Source organism: Sarcophilus harrisii, chromosome 2 (assembly GCF_902635505.1).
Source record: "Sarcophilus harrisii chromosome 2, mSarHar1.11, whole genome shotgun sequence".
NCBI lineage: Eukaryota > Metazoa > Chordata > Mammalia > Dasyuromorphia > Dasyuridae > Sarcophilus > Sarcophilus harrisii.
The window spans coordinates 476378843-476391032 of NC_045427.1; the positions used below are offsets into that span (position 1 = coordinate 476378843).

General features: G+C 40.6%; 1 protein-coding gene and 1 long non-coding RNA gene across 5 annotated transcripts in view; one reads left to right on the forward strand and one right to left on the reverse strand.

Annotated features, from left to right (window-relative positions):
- The window catches only part of LOC116421773, an 88064-nt gene that overhangs the window by 71413 nt on the left and 4461 nt on the right, over positions 1-12190 (forward strand). For all 3 annotated transcript variants that reach the window (XR_004232300.1, XR_004232299.1, XR_004232298.1), the window contains one exon: positions 11576-11632. This is a non-coding gene — a long non-coding RNA (uncharacterized LOC116421773). The remainder of the gene's footprint in view (positions 1-11575; positions 11633-12190) is intronic.
- STK35 (serine/threonine kinase 35) overlaps positions 1-12190 on the reverse strand; it is a 79690-nt gene that overhangs the window by 34926 nt on the left and 32574 nt on the right. The window lies entirely within an intron of this gene.

Here is a 12190-nt window from a genome sequence, read left to right on the forward strand (position 1 = left end):
GAGGACCCAAGTTCAAATCTGGCCTCAGACACTTCCTAGCCGTGTGACCCTCAGCAAGTCACTTCACCCAAACCCAAATTGCCTCAGGAAAAAGAAAAGAAAAAAAGAAATCATCTAACCACTTCTTTAATTTTGTAGATGAAAAGACTGAGGCCCAAAGAAGGGGAGTGACCTTAGGTTCATTGAGCCACATCTTGGAGATGATGATTTCTGGTACAATTTTAATGTGGCTATTGTTAAAAATAATTATAATAAAAATCAAATGAGATAATGTGACAAGATGATAATAACAAATATTTCTATCCTATAATGCTTTGTTTTAGAAAGCATTTTGTATATAATAAAACTATCAATATAGTCCTTTATATATGTGGGAAAAGGCAAGAAACAGCAATGCAAAGGGATTTATCGAATGCTTATACATCTAACTTATCAAGAGTTGGAAAATATCTTCTTTTTAAATAGATCAAATGACTTAAAAGATAGTTAAGAGTCAGAGCTAGAGAAATCCTCAGATACCATCTAATTCAAAAATAAGATTCAGAGAAGGAATGCAGGTGGTCAGGTAGCCAAGTGGAGATTCAAGCCTTGCCCCCTCTACTAGACTGAGTGATAGAGCTGAGACTAGGGCCCAGGCTTCTTCCCATCCCAAGACTCTGAATCGTGCCCTGCTGATTTCAAGGGGGCAGCTTTTCTGTATGAGCACGTCAATTTCTGATCGAATGATTAGTACTTGGTGGGCTACATGGGGTGACTGTGTCCTTTTTCTCAAAATATAAGAGCAAAGAATGGAACAGAGAGGAAGGTGGGGGGGGGGGGGCAGGAAAAACATGGGCAAAGTGTTTGTACTGCTGGCTATTATTGGCTACCTTTATTTTTCATTCAACAAGATTAACCATTTAAATTGTCTTCTGGTAATAAACATAAATACCACAGCAAGCCTAGGAAATGAGTTTGGCTTAGTGGATTCTTCATGTCAGGCAGCAGAATTCTGGCAAACAACTTGGCAGCATCATGCAAACCTATTCTGCTATTTACTCCACGTGACATGTCCAGGAAAGCTCTCATCAGTGCCTGGGATCAGCTGGGGGAAACATGTGCTTGAGCAAGGGACATGCTGAAACAGAGGCAGACAGGTTATAGCAAATTGCTACTGAAGTTAGGATTTGCAGAATGGTCTCTAGGGTGCTGCAGTATCTACCTAAATCTTGGGGGATGGCGGTGGGAGGGAGAGAGGTGTATAAAGATATCGTGGGAGAAGAGGGAAAGAGTGAAAATATGGCATTTTTAGATGAAATGCAAACACCAAGTCCAAGCTAGGAAGAAATTCAATTAGCACACAACTTTCGAAGTTGTTCATAGAAGCCCCAGGCTCCATCACAAGGATAAAATCTCAACAACATTCTCACAAGTGGCCATTCGTTCCCTACTTAAAATACTTCTTTTTAGTGATGAATTCACTACCTCATGTGACAGCTCATTTTTCTTTCTTTGGAATCCATACTTAGCCCAATGCTCCCCTTCTTCAGGGGCAAATTCCTTTATAGAACTCCCACAGATTACATTATATTAAGAATAAAGGCTTGGGCAAAGTTTTGTGGGAAATAAGGTAAATACCTTAGGTTTCTAGGATGCAAAAGCTGGAGGCCAGGCTAGGTTTCCCTCCCTCCATTCCAGCAATATTTACTAATAAAAATTTGATTGGATATTTTCTTCCACATTTGGTTTTACAGAGCATTCTTCTAGGAGCCCATGTTTTTTCCCCCCCAGAGATCTCTCAGATCTCCCAACTCTAAACCCAACTAAAGCAGGGTTTTTTGCAATAACCCCGACCAGTTGTCATTAGGTTGGCCTCTGCTTGAAAACTTCCAGTAGGGAGAAATTAGCCCCTTAAAACCAGAGTCTCATTTCCGGATAGTCCTAATTGGAAGATTTCTTTAAATTGGCCTGAAATCCTTTTCTCTTTATTTCAAACTTTTCTTTAATTACCTATGCTCTTCCTTCTCCATGTCTTTTCTTAAATTTCCTGCAGGCTGTTATTTCCTCTTTGGGGATTAAATGGCATTATGACTTGGACCATCATCTGGACTATTCAAGTTCTAGGTTCAACATACTAACTTTGATTTTTTTTTAACTGGACACAAGGGAAAAAAAAAAACCCAAAAAACCAACAGGGAACGTCCTCAATCAGTGAAGATTTTCAGAGCTCCCTGGAAGAGATGAAATGATTTGCCTTGGATCACACAGCAGTTATATGGCAGAGGATAGACTAGAACTCATGGCTTTCTGACTTGAGGACATGTGCTTTAATTAAGATTTTAACTTAAATTACACTAGTTGCATGTGGGGGGTGGTAGCCTTAGCCTAAGAAAACAAAGCTGGAGCTACTAATTACTTGGTCCTTCCTTCTGAACATTCCAGCCAAGGCCTAGTTTTGACGTTTCACAATGAAGTAAGCTCGGACATTAAGAATCCTATTGGTGGACAACCACACACAGTACTTGGCTCAGCCTCACTGCTTGCCCTACCCCAAAATCATGGGTGAGGTGAGAGTTAGAAAGATAAAGGAGTCACATCACTGCTAAATGTGGAGAGAGGACTACAAAAAGTCACACTTTCAGTAGTAAATAAGTAGCTTAAGATCACAAGGACAGTTTGAATTAGGAGTCAGAACTTTGATTCCCCTACTCCTGGTTCACTGACTCTGCCTGGCCCCTTATGCTGTCTTACTTCCCAATCTTGCTTGACAAGATGTAAAATACTTGCATTATTTGCTTCACTGGGGCATTGTGAGGTTCAAGTATGTTATCCATACAGTGCATGATAAATATAAGCTATTCCTAATGCTATTAATTTCCCACTTCCTGAGATATAGAGAGCAGAAAGTTAAAATTAAATACCCTCGCGGGAAAACTGGGACATTGATGCATTGTTGGTGGAGTTGTGAACGAATCCAACCATTTTGGAGAATAGTTTGGAACTATGCTCAAAAAGTTATCAAACTGTGCATACCCTTTGATCCAGCAGTGTTACTACTGGGATTATATCCCAAAGAGATTATAAAGAAGGGAAAGGGACCTGTATGTGCACGAATGTTTGTGGCAGCCCTTTTTGTAGTGGCTAGAAACTGGAAACTGAATGGATGTCCATCAGTTGGAGAATGGCTGAATAAATTGTGGTATATGAAAATTATGGAATATTACTGTTCTGTAAGAAATGACCAACAGGATGATTTCAGAAAGGCCTGGAGAGACTTACACGAACTGATGCTGAGTGAAATGAGCAGGACCAGGAGATCATTATATACTTCAACAACAATACTAGATGATGACAAGTTCTGATGGATCAGGCCATCCTCAGCAACGAGATCAACCAAATCATTTCTAATGGAGCAGTAATGAACTGAACTAGCTATGCCCAGAAAAAGAACTCTGGGAGATGACTAAAAACCATTACATTAAATTCCCAATCCCTATATTTATGCACACATGCATTTTTGATTTCCTTCACAAGCTAATTGCACAACAATTCAGAGTCTGATTCTGTTTGTACAGCAAAATAATGTTTTGGTCATGTAAAAAAAAAATAAAATAAAAAAAAATAAAATAATTGCAGAAAAAAAATAATAAAATAAAATTCAATACCCTCTACCCCTAAGAATCCTATAATCTGGTACAATTAACGGAATTCCTAGGGGAAGTTTAAAAAAAAAAATGACTACTCCCATTGCCCCTGGTCTTTTCTATTTGAAAAGAGGGACTGCAAGTTTGTGTATTTAGACTAGTCCCCCAGAGCCTAAACACCTAACATATGAATTCTGTTTAATGGGGCCTGGTACAGGCTTTAATTTCCCACTGTTCAATGTTCTTCACTGGATGGTGTCCTTTCAAAGATGGTCTTAGGCTCCTCCCAATGGGATGATGGGCATATATTTAAGCAGATCACAGGAAGAAGATATTAGGGAGCCTAGAAGGGGCCCAAGTGGCACCAAGTAGTTTTGATTGCTTTTGAAAGAGCAGATGCCAGAGGAGCAGGGGCTAGGGCAGACACTTCTCTGGGATGACTCTGGTTTTATGGCACCTGCTTGCCACTTGAAAGAAGTTAAGACAATGTCACCCACCTGATTTAACTTGGCTCCAACTATCAATGGGGGCAAACCTTCTGGTCTTCCCCCATCTAGTCTAGTAGTTAGCTTTGTTTTGAAGTACAAGGTTGATCTGGCCTCAGACACTTAAGAGACACCCTGGGCAAGTTACTAAACCTTGTTTGCCTCTGTTTCCTCATCTGTAAAAATGATCAAGAGAAGGAAATGGTCAATCCACTCCAATATTTCTGCTAAGAAAGTCCCAAAGAGAGGTCACAAAGAACCTGATATAACTGGGATGAGGGGACACTGTGAGACCATCAGAGAACTACTGTCCTAACTTTACAGGTCAGGGCACTGGGGCCCGGAAAAGTTCAGCCAACAGCTGGGGCTGAGGCTTGATCCCAGGTCCTCAGTCCCTTCCCTAAAGGTTCAGAACACAGCAGAGGGAAGGGTCTAAGAGAACTCCCAGCTCAAACCAGTTCCAGAGACAGGGAAATTGAAGCCTAGAGAGGAGAAGGACTTGTCAGGGACCAGGCATGTCCGGAAGGCACAAATACTCCATTTCTGGGGGCTCAATATGAACAGCCCCCTAGCTATCTGTGCCTTCTCCTCTGGGGAGACTCCTGCCCAGAAGCTCAGCCCTTACAAGGAGGCTCCCCAACAAGTGGTGGGACTTTCCTTGGCTTGGGGACTCGCTCAGGACAACCCATAACATATCCTGGGGCCTTTAAAGAATAGCAACTCATGTTGAAATGACTTTGAATAGTTTCTGGAATGCTTTCCTCATACTATCCTTCCAAGTATAATGAATAAAATCTATTTCCATTTTACAGATAAGGAAACGGCCTCAGAGAGGTTAAAAGCGGTTTTTCCCCGAATTATCTAGCTACTAGGTAGCAGGACCAGCATCCAAGCACCAAGATGCCAAAGCTGGAGCTCTCTGCATTATGTTCCCTTGTATGCCTGCTTGGGCAAGGCGTCTGGCCAAGCTTGAAAAGGCATTCGGCATGTGAGCTGCTCTAGACCAGCCATTCTCAAACAGTATGGTGTAGTTCTTTCCGGCACCCTCAGAGTTTAAATGCTGGGATTCAGACTCACACAGAGGGTTCCTGGCACACCTGCTGAAACTTGTGACATCCCTTTGAGAAGCACTAGTCTAGTTGACCCGTATGGGGAGTATTTGATCCACACTTGCTCAAGGTACAGCAGAAAAAAAACACTGGATTCTGGACTCATAAGACCTGGGTTCAAATCCCAGCTCTGCGACTTTTACTACTTGTGTGAAGCAAAGTCATTTCACCTCTCAAAGCCTACTTTCCCACCTATAAAAGAAAGTTGAAAACTGGAATACTTCAGAGATCCTTTTCAGCTCCAAAACTATGATACTACACTGCTGATGGCAATGCAGGAAAGTCTCAGCATGGATGCAAATCTTAGCAGTTTTGGGCTTACTGTATTCAATAAATATTTGAGAAGTAGTTGAGGTGGATGAGGTACATGGTCATTGGAACCCAGCAAAGCCTTTACTAGACTAATCTTTGCTGTCTCCTCAAACTGTCATCCTCTTACTCTCCTTTTCCTTTCTTAGCAACATTTCTTGAAAAATATGTTGAAAATCTATACTTGCTGCCTCTCCCTCTTTCAACCCTTTACTGTGTGGTTTCTATAATGTCATTATTCAACTGAAACTGTTCTCTCCAAAGAGAACAATTTCTTAACCCCAAATATTTAATTGCTTTAACTGCCTTTTCTCAATTCTTACCCTTCTGGACCTATGTGCCACATCTGACATTCTTGACTACTCTCACCTTCCCCCTTCTGGTCCTTCTACCTCATCTGGCCAATCCTTTTTAGTCCCCTTTCACGATTCATTCCCCTAAATATGGATGTTCTCCAAGGTTCTGTCCTTGGCCTTCTTTTTTTTCCTCCTACCTTTACATTTTCTCTTCATAACCTCATTAGCTCCCATGAAAGCTCTCTCATCTGATCCTTTCTCTCTACTTACCTACCATCCTATTTCTGGCCCTTGTCACATGGATTATTGCAACACCTTCCTCACTGGTCTCCTTAGCTCAAGTCTCTCTCCATATCATTGCCCAAGTCATTTTCCTTAAACACAAATCTGACTATATACTTTCCTTATTCAAGTGACGGCAGTGGCTCCTCATTGCTTTTAGGATAAAATATAAACTCCTTTGCTTAGCTTTTAAAGTCCTTCACAACTTGGTTTCAACCCTTTCAGACCCTATACTTTTCTACTATCCCTCCCTCCCATCCTTCAAAACATAAATATGTGAGGTTTTTCTGGGTTCCCCAACTCTTAACTATCCTATATCTAGAATCCATTAACATGTACTAAGGACCTGGTAAGGCACACTGCTAAATGCTAGAAATACAATTACAAAGAAGGAAAAGATCAACTCACAAACTTATAGTCTAACAAAGGAGCTGAGTATATATATATATAAAATATACATAACAAAAAGAATGTGAATACAAATATATACAAAGCTGCTAAATACAAATTAGTTTGGGGAGGGCACCAGCAGTTGGAAGGCTCAGGAAAGGCTTCATCCACAAAGGATGCTTGAGCTGTACTGTAAAGGATGCTGCATGTGTGGAGATCTTGGGGGCAGACAGGAAGGGAAAAGATTAAGAAAAGGTTAAATCCAGCACTGGAGAGGATAGGAAAGATGAGGTACCATGTGATGGCAGCCTGTCACATCATGCTGCCTTCAGTGCCAAGTGGCTTTAGATTTCTGAACTCTTCCCCAAGATGGGACCTACCATAGCTAGGAACAGCAAGTTAGGAAGCAGACAACCGAGACAGCATCTTAAACTTTCAGGAGGGATCCTTAGCCACATAATCAGTCTCTGTAACCTGGTCCATGTCTCCACCACCTAAAAATGGCCACAATGCTGAACACTACTCTGGCTGATGACTGGAATGGGAGCTGCTATGGGGACATCTGTCTGGCTCAGTCAATGCAGGCAGTCACACTATACTTTAAAAGGAAAGGCTTATTTGTTTAAACAGGCAGCCAAAGAACACTTAGCAAAAAATAGGACAAATGATAACCACAGAAAGCGATGAGCATCATCAGTGCTTATCAAGCTAATTCCTTTCTGAGGACTGTAGCACTCTGACCCTCAAAGGAACGTGAACATCATCCCACTTTTATTATAATGGCTAGAGTGCATCAGCCTATGGACTCAATTGATGGAATCAAGTTATTTGCTTTATTATAGTACAAGAATTCGGGCTCAGGTATGCCATCTTCAGTAGGGGAGAATAGCTGAACAACATGGGTAAGGGGGAAAAAAATAACTACAAGGATCTTAGGTCACACCTGGGAGACCAAAATCCAGTGCCTGCAGTCTGGGATCAGAGAGAATGTACATCAATCAATGTGGCTAAGTGGAATGGCATGAGGACTGCTATGGAAGTCAGGTGTCATAAGGACTGGTGCCAGCTCTACCACTTACTTGTATGCACTATGATGTCTCTTCAACAAGTCCCCAATTCCTCACTGGATCTCAGTTTTCTTATCTGTAAACGGTGAGGGTTGTACAAGACAACCCCTCTAAGGTCTTTCTTGTACCAATATTCTATAACATACTTCTAACCTTTTAGACTCAAATTTCATGATATGGACAATAATAATAGGATTTTCATTTATGGATCACTCTGTACACAGACGCTCCAACATACAGATTTGGCCTCTGACTTACCAGATCTCTGGTACTTTGGGCTTCCCAGAGATAAAAGGAGAGAAGAGTTGGCCATTTCCATGAATTGATTATATTTAATTTAACAAGTGTTAAGTGGAGATGATTAAATGAAGGGAATCTGAAGGTCTGGTATAGAGTTAGAAATCGTGGGTTTGGTTTGAATTTCAGTTCAGTTCAGTTCAGTGAGGGGACAATTTCTTTGGAACTCAGCTTTCTCACCTGTAAATTCAGGGTCAGTCTAAATAATATCTAAGGTCCCCCTTTCAGTTCTAAATCTATGATGAAGACAATGAACATGCACTTGGTCCTTGTGCCTCAAATCCCTCATCTGCAAAATGGAGATGCTCTAAGGAAAGCACCTTATAAGTCTGAAAATAGAATAGACACATGACCCAGTGGCAGGATCAGTATTATTATTAACTACTGGAGAAGAGGCCATGGCAATAATTGGTCTTAACTAATTCCCTTTCTCAACTTAGGAAATGTGCCCATGAAATGAGAGATCTGCAGATAGTTTCAATTGGCTCCCTAGAGACTGAGAAAGGTTCAGCTGCAGCTGCTGTAATTAGCAAAGAATTGGCTCAGGGGGGAAGGCTGTGATCTTATTGAAGGTGCCTCAGAGAGGAAGGCCTTTGGGACTTAATGCCACTAGACAGACATCCCAATGCTATTCCTAGCAAAGGGCTAAAGATGACCAGTTATTGTGGAGACTGGGCAGCTTATGGTCTTTGGGGAGAAAGATATAAAATAATAAACTTTTGCCTATAATGAGTCAAGAGACTAGGACACAGCAGGACAGTGAGCACCCACAGGTGCTTTTTGGGCTGGAAACAATCAGCCAAGTTCCTTTCAACTTGTTGGCTGTAATTGCTAATGGGCTTTGGGACTCTGTGCAAAGGGGCTATAGAATATGTTAGTGAGGTTCCATGGGAGAATGATTAAACTTAGGCTGATCTGGCCAAACAAACGAGAATTAGAAAATGTCTTCCCACCAGTCCCTGAAGATTTAAGAACAGTGCACGTTTATATAGCAATTTACAGTTTGGAAAGCACTCACAAGACCCCAAACAAGGAAAATGGCTGGCCCACAGTTATTAAGTTGGCATTCAGTGGGGACAGGGCCTGAACTGAGGTCTTCTGACTAAGCTCAGCATACCCCAATGCCCCAAAACAGCAGCAAACATTTACATCTTTCATAGATGCAGATCTCCTTTGATCTTCACATTAGTTCTGTGACAGAGGAATAATGAAAGTATTATGATCATCTTCCTATTGCAGAGAAGGGAAGTGTTCTTCTGTTTTTGTTAAATTCTGTTCATTCTTTAAAGTCCAACTTAAATGCCAAGTCCTGGAGCTTCAAGAAGAGAGGGGCTGCAGGGGAGCATAATTCTTCAGTATCCTCCTCCACAACAGCCAGAGAATGCCAAGAGAGAAATGGGCAAAACAAAACCACTAACATAATGAACATGTTAAGGACAAAGAGATACAGAGGTAGAAATGCTAGGAGAAAAATATATATCAAGTATCCTCAACACAAGTACTAGATATGAAACTAGAACTTTCCAAAACTCTGTAATATGGATAATGACCAATTAAAGGGACTCGCGTGAATGAAACTAAATGGCACCATCTTTGTGAAGTCTTCCTTAATGACCTGGACAATAATACGACTTTCTTCTTAAACCATATTTATATAAATCTTCTATCATGCAAACTTTCAGTATAATAGTTGACCTGTATTTGTCTCATCACATCTCAGCTTTGCTAATCTCTGAGCTTCAGAAGAGCAATGATTGTAATTTTATATGACAAATTTTAAGGTCCACTGTTCCTTTCATTATATTAAGGTACCATACCCATGATACTTCCCTCTCCTTCCACATTTTCCTCATGTTAATATGGAACCTTCAATTTTCAATCACCATCACTTCTTCCTTCAAAATTCACTTCACTCATTTTCATTTCTTATCCCAAGAATTCTGGAGTCAGAAATGGCCCTTTGCACCATCTCCCCTCTCCTCCCCTCCCTCCCCCCAGATGTCTGCCTTTCACCTCCTAACTTTACTCTAATTGTCATACTCTGCTCTATGGATTCCTCTCCATTTATTATAGAACCTATGAGGGCCATCTCCAGTCATCCTGATCTCTATCTGGTCCCTGGACCCAGAAGGCTCTGGAGGAGAAAGTGAGGCAGGTGACCTTACACAGCCTTACCCTCAGTTAAATCCAAATCAGGATTAGCTCTGTGGTGGCCCGGGGACAAAGACCGGGGGGGGGGGGGGGGGGGGGGGGGGGGGCGGGGGGGGGGGGGGGGGGGGCGAGTTGGAGGGGCAAGTTCCTGTTGGATGGATCCTGGCAATGAATTCTACTGAAAAATAGTAATTTTCCTAACACTTCTTTGCTTGTGCTGTCCTATCTGCTCAAAATTTTAAACTATATTCACTTGCATATAGTGCTTGGTAAAACCATCAAGTGCTTCTCATGTTAACCATGTACTAGATTATATACTACTAATCTTCTTGATCCTCACTTTCTTCATCTGCAAGGAGTGGCCAAATAACTTGCCCATAGTCTAGTGCCATGCTCAAATCCCAGTCCAATGCTCCCGACTCAAAGTTCAGTGTCCATTCCCACTCAAAACACTGTTGCAAAGGACCAAGTCTGACTTCCTTAGTATGGTATTCAAAACTCTTGGGATCTGGGTTCAACCTACTAATATAAAACCAATGCCTTATGTCTTCCTTACATGTAAGTCTCTACTCCAGCTAAACTGGTTTCTCTGATTTCAAACATTCTTACATGTTATGCTTTTGTTTATACTCTTCAGTTAGAACTTGGAGGAGGAAGAAGGCATTTCTAACTCAAATACCACCACTTTCAGGAAGTCTTCATGGACTTCCCCAGTCTGCAAGAATCTTCCTTTTTCTCTTATCTATGATCTTGCCTGTAGAAAAAGCAAAGTGCCCTGGATGGTCTTTTATTAAAGTCTTGTTTTGTCCACTGAAGATAATGTCAAAGATTATGTTTTAATTTTGTGCTCCCAGGAGTTGGCAACAATGTTTGAAATCACCTAGTTTACTATCTGTATCCTCTATATCGCACCTTACAGGGTAAATTCCCAACTCCTGCTTGAATATTCATCCCTCTATCATAAACTCATTATCCACATAAAAAACTCAATTGTTGAATAATACTAATTATCAGAAAATTTTTCCCCTTACGCTGACAAAATAATAATAATAGTAGTAAATAGGTGATAACATTTATGTAGTGTTATTATTATTCAAGGTTTTATTATTTTATCTCATATGTTCTTTCTAACAATCCTGAAGGGTGCATTATTATCCTTAATTTAAAGATGAGGGAAGTGACTTGACCAGATTAACACAAGCTACTAAGTATCTGAGGTAGGATTTGATTTCAGGTTTTCCTGACTTCAAGTCAGGTATCTCTCTGCCACAACTGCTGCCTAGTTGGAATTTTTTTTCACGGTGCAGTTACATCCACAGCTTTTAGTTAAAACATAGGAAATATTCTGTTAGTATTTCCTGAGACTTAAAAGTGATTTACCGAGTTTATAGAAGTACCAAGTCACAGCGTTGAGATCCTCAAATTATCTCTAGAAAATATGGTGGAAATGTGTTGCCAGTAAAGCAGTTCCTTCAACTACTAACTTATATTTATATTGTACTTCTTATACTACTATCATTAACGGTACCCTGGAGAACATTAAGTGTTATTATGCCCTTTTTACAGATGAGGAAACAAGACTCCAGAAGCAAAAGGAACTGCTCCAAATCCTAAGTGGCAGAGGTAGGTTTGAAACACAGGTCTTCCAAATTCAAATGCAGTGTACTCTTTCTACACCATGGTGCTTCACCAATATGTATTCCAAATTCTAGATGGGCAGAAAACTTTCTTTTTAAGATTGGGGAAGATTTCATGACTACATAAGGAAAGAAGATGATCACATTAGGCATAATCAACAATTCTGAATTTTGTAAACACAAAACCAATGTAGTTAAAATTAGAAGGGAAGTATAGGTAACTTGGGGGAGGGAGAGAGGATCTCTGCACTAAAGTTTCTCTGAAAAAGGCTCATTTGCAAGATATGAGGAATTAATTTTAAAAATTTAAGAATATTAGAGAAATGCAAATTAAAGATTGGCAAAGTTGATAAAAAAAGGAAAACAACAAATGTTGGAGGGATTGTGGGAAAACAGGTTCATTCAAGGACTGGTGATGAAACTATGAACTGGTTTGGCCAATCTGAAAAGCATTTTAGAACCATGCCTCCCCTTCCCTTTCCCCCATTCTCTTTTCCCTATTACTAAATCCTCTAATCCAGTGATACTATTACCAAGTTTAAAA